This window comes from Cervus elaphus, chromosome 12 (genome assembly GCF_910594005.1).
Source record: "Cervus elaphus chromosome 12, mCerEla1.1, whole genome shotgun sequence".
NCBI lineage: Eukaryota > Metazoa > Chordata > Mammalia > Artiodactyla > Cervidae > Cervus > Cervus elaphus.
Window position 1 is genome coordinate 49,090,593 of NC_057826.1, and position 5,061 is coordinate 49,095,653.

The window sequence follows — 5,061 nt, forward strand, 5'->3', positions numbered from 1 at the left end:
TGGGAAATTAAGCAAGGATATCTTTTTTTTTTTCCATTTATTTTTATTAGTTGGAAGCTAATTACTTTACAATATTGTAGTGGTTTTTGCCATACATTGACATGAATCAGCCATGGATTTACAAGTATTCCCCATCCCAATCCCCCCTCCAGCCTCCCTCTCCATCCCATCCCTCTGGGTCTTCCCAGTGCACCAGCCTTGAGCACTTGCCTCATGCATCCAACCTGGGCTGGTGATCTGTTTCACCCTTGATAGTATACTTGTTTCAATGCTATTCTCTCAGAACATCCCACCCTCGCCTTCTCCCACAGAGTCCCAAAGTCTGTTCTGTACATCTGTGTCTCTTTTTCTATTTTGCATATAGGGTTATCGTTATCATCTTTTTAAATTCCATATATATGTGTTAGTATACTGTATTGGTGTTTATCTTTCTGGCTTACTTCACTCTGTATAATGGGCTCCAGTTTCACCCATCTCATTAGAACTGATTCAAATGAATTCTTTTTAATGGCTGGGTAATATTCCATAGTGTATATGTACCACAGCTTCCTTATCCATTCATCTGCTGATGGGCATCTAGGTTGCTTCCATGTCTTGGCTATTATAAACAGTGCTGTGATGAACACTGGGGTGCACGTGTCTCTTTCAGATCTGGTTTCCTCGGTGTATATGCCCAGGAGTGGCATTGCTGGGTCCTATGGCAGTTCTATTTCCAGTTTTTTAAGGAATCTCCACACTGTTCTCCATAGTGGCTGTACTAGTTTGCATTCCCACCAACAGTGTAAGAGGGTTCCCTTTTCTCCACACCCTCTCCAGCATTTATTGCTTGTAGACTTTTGAATAGCAGCCATTCTGACTGGCGTGTAATGGTACCTCATTGAGGTTTTGATTTTTTTTTCCCCAGTTTAAATGTCACTTTTATTATAAACTAAGTTGTTATTTACACCTGGCTTTGTGTTTGGTCATTGGTTAAGAATTTCATATTCCAAGAAAATTTAGCACATAACATTCAACACTGGAAAATGAATCCCCCCCCCCACCAAAATTCCAAGAGACTTTTAAGAAACATGTAGAGAAAGCCCAGATACACAAAATTTTAAATGATAAAGGAGAAATAACCACAAAAATATGGAACGCTTCACGAATTTGCGTGTCATCCTTGTGCAGGGGCCATGCTAATCTTCTCTGTATAGTTCCAATTTTAGTATATGTGCTGCCGAAGCAAGCACTGAGGTTTTGATTTTAAGCAAGGATATCTTAACTTTCATTTGTCACTGTGCTGGTTTTAGCCAATGTAATAAGGAAAGAAATCACAAGGAAGGATTGGGAAGAAAAAAATTATCCTTTATTCACAGATCATATAGTTTTGTATACAAAAGTCTAAAAACATCAAAAGATAATTTCAGAATTATTAAGCAAATTTAGAAAGGTCATTAGATCCAAGAAAAACCCTGCTCTTTTTATGTCAGAATAAACAAATAGAATATGAAAAGTTTAAATGACTCCATTATACTTGTATCAAAAAACTCAAAACTTCAGAGAAATGAAAATAAAAAACCCAGTCCTACATGACTACCAACTCAATAGAATGGTTATAACAAAAAAGTCAAATGATACAAAACAGTAGCAAAAATGTGGGGTAACAGTAGCTCTCCTACACAGTTGGTAGGAGTGCAAATTAGTGCAACTACTTTGGGAAACTGTTCGGCACTATCTAGTACAGTTGAACATATATGTACTCTATGACCCAGTATTACCACTTTGGGGCATATATCCAATATAAATGTATACATGAGTTCATAAAAAATGTGTAATAATGCTTACTATAACACTCACAATGTCCAAATATTAGACAGACCATAAGTGCCCATCAACATTATTTTCATAACATAAACACCACACAAAAACAAGAAGAAATGACATTTAAGTACATCAACAGGGATAAATTTCACAAACAGAATGCTGAACAATAAGAAAGCCAGGTACAACAGAGAAGACACTAAATAGTTACATGTACAGTCGGCCCTCTATGTCTGTGGGTTTTGCATTGACAGAGTCAGCTGACTACGTATTGAACATGAGGACATAAGAGGCTGGCTGTAAGGGATTTAAGCATCTCCTTATTTTAGTTTCCATGGGGGTCCTGGAACAAATTGAGAGACAACTATATACAAAATTTAAAAAGAGACTGAACTTATCTATAAATTTTACAAGTCAGAATAATGATTACATTTGGTAGAAAGTAGTAAGTGGGACTTCCAGGTGATGGTAAAATTCTATTTCTAGATCTAAGTACTGGTTGCAGAGATCTGTTCACTTATCAAACTTTTTACTATGAGTTCTGCATATTTTTGCATATAATTATATTTCAATTAAAAACTTTTTAGAAAGGAAAAGAAAAGGTGGAGCCTAAGAAACTGGGAGGTAAAAGGGGATGATACAGGTAAAAAGGAGGGAAGAAACAATGTTTGCATCTTAAAAAGTGGGGAGTCAATAGATATTCATGGAACAAATAATGTAGGCTTAACTATTTTGAGGTTACAAAGGTGATGAACAGAGAAACCAAGACTAGTGTCAAAACTATAAAGTGAGGATGTGTGGCAGGAAGGGGATGAAGTAATGAACTAAATCTTCATTTGTGATAGCAGTAAGTTAATGGACAATCCCAAAACCAGAGAAAGAAACTAGGTACTTTGAAACAACAACTATTTGTTATTTCTCATAATTCTGTGGATTTGCTGGGCCCTTCCTCTACTGATTGTGCTTGGGCTCACCCATGGGCTTCATTCTCCCAGAAAGATGGTTGGGCTGGGTTGGACAGTCCAGTCCAAGGCGGCCTTACTTGCACATCTTGCTGTTAATGACAGCTGTCAACTAGGATACTTCAGTTCACCCCTATAGCCTAGATTGGCTTCCCTAAATGACTATCTCAGTACAGAGTTTATCCAAAAGGCCAAAAGTGGAAACTGCAAGACCTATTAAAAACTCAGATTTTGCAAAAACATCACTTCTGTCTTAGGCTATTAAACAAAGAATGTACCAGGGCCAATTCAGATTCAAGAGGTGGGGGAAAAGACTTTGCCTCTTGATGGAAGAAGTTGCAAAGTCATATTGTAAAGGGATGAACATAATGGGAAGAGGAACTTGTGGCCACATTTACAATCTACTACCATCTTCCCTCTGTTCACAATTATTTACATTTCCCTCTCATGCAGAAGAACAAAAACAAAGTTCAAATTGACTGTTTCTGGGAAGTATAATAGAGGATAAGGAAGAACAGGGGACTTTTTTTTAAATTCTAAGCCATATTATTATTATTATTATTTTAATTATAAGTCACATTATTATCCCACATTATTCTTTTAAACACATTCAGGTTGTATAAAAATTAATGTTTCTAACATTTATATAAGGCTCAGTGCATATAAATTCCTTGTTTTGCAGAGAACAACAGGAAAGGCAGTTTCTCCTATTCTCATTTAATAAATGCTGAACAATATTTATTGAATATGTATTTTTAAATATGTGATGTCATTAGACTACACAGAACCAACATTCTTCAGTTTTGTCCTACCTACTAAGGATACTGTTTAAAAATATGACTGTATGTATGAAACATGCTTCTTAAACTAAAGATGCTTTATAGCTCATGATACATTATCGACCGCTACTGTTTCTATGCTGTACCTGGCACTTTATTAAGCTGTGCAGAGGCCACAAAAGGACCAGAAAATAAGATTCCTGACAGCAAGGAATTAACGGTCTAAGTGAAGAGACAAGGAGGCACTCACAAACCAATTATAGGACATTGTGCTAGAATGTAAGGATACATGCAGACAGGGACATTACTCTTTGTTCACTGCAGCCTCATCAGGACCCCACATATAATAAGATCTTGATAATTATGCATTAATGGAGGGAATGGATCAATTGCCAGGCAGCCCACAATTCGGAGCCTGGACACAGTACCGATGGGAGTGCTGGGAGAATCTACAAGGCAGAAATCAGAGTACCTAGTTGTACTCATCCATGGCATCAAGGCTGGGTTTTATGCCCCGTCAGCGTGTGACAAAGTCATAGTGCTACAAGAGGAGAAGATGAATACTCCAGCCCAGAAAAGGAAAGACTCGGAGGTGGAAAGGAGTTCAGACCACCTTGGATGGAAGCAGAGAAAGTAAGGGCTGTAGGGTCTCTGAGAAAGTCCACTTTCTGCTTCTGTGGCAGTTGAGCAGACAGGAAGCAAGAGTGGGGAGAAGTAGACAAGATGGAACTGGCAAGGATGGAAAGTATGCAGGACACCTGAGGCGGAGGGAAGGAACAAACCCCACCTCCCGGAGGACCACAGCAGAGCCCCAGTCACAAGTGGTGCTGCCCTCCACAGAGAAGATCCCCCCTCCTCCTCACACGCCATTCATACCAGAATTAGCAGAGAAAACAGGGGTGAGTCGGACATTCTCCTACCCACCAGGATGTTCAAGCCTTTTACAGTGCAAGAGACACCAGTTATGTGATGACTGAGGGTCTTGGAGCATTCCAGAATGGTGGAAACCTAGGCTGTAAGCACAGCACCCCTGGGTTCCTATCCTGGTTCCAGTGCTCACAGCTCAAGATCCTCAGGCAAATGAACCTTTGTAAGTCTCAGTTTTGTCCCTTGAGATCAGTCTCTGCCTCACAGGTTGTGAGGATGAAATGAGGCCCTCCATGTAAAGTCTCAGGACCCCAGGGCCCTACAGCTATCAGGGAGAGTCACAGCTGTGAGACCAGGGAGGCTATATGCAGGTGCTGACTTTGATCTAGGGACTCAAAAATGAGTAGAATTTATTCAGTTTTTGATGTAAACCATCTTTAAAGTCTTTATTGAATTTGTTACAATATTGTTTCAGTTGTTTATGTTCTGGTTTTGTTGTTGTTTGTTTGTTTTGTCATGAGGCATGTGAGATCTTAGCTCGCTAAACAGGGATTGAACCTGCACTCCCTGCCTTGGAAGGCTAAGTCTTAACCACTAGACCTCCAGGGAGGTCCCTATCTAGAATTTAGATATGTAGAGATGGGCAAGCCAGA

General features: G+C 39.3%; 1 non-coding gene across 1 annotated transcript; it reads right to left on the reverse strand.

Annotated features, from left to right (window-relative positions):
* Positions 1–1,122: 1,122 nt before the first annotated feature.
* On the reverse strand, positions 1,123–1,229 carry LOC122706092. Its single transcript, XR_006344332.1, has one exon. It is a non-coding gene; the product is annotated as a U6 spliceosomal RNA (small nuclear RNA).
* Between the last annotated feature and the right edge of the window lie 3,832 nt (positions 1,230–5,061).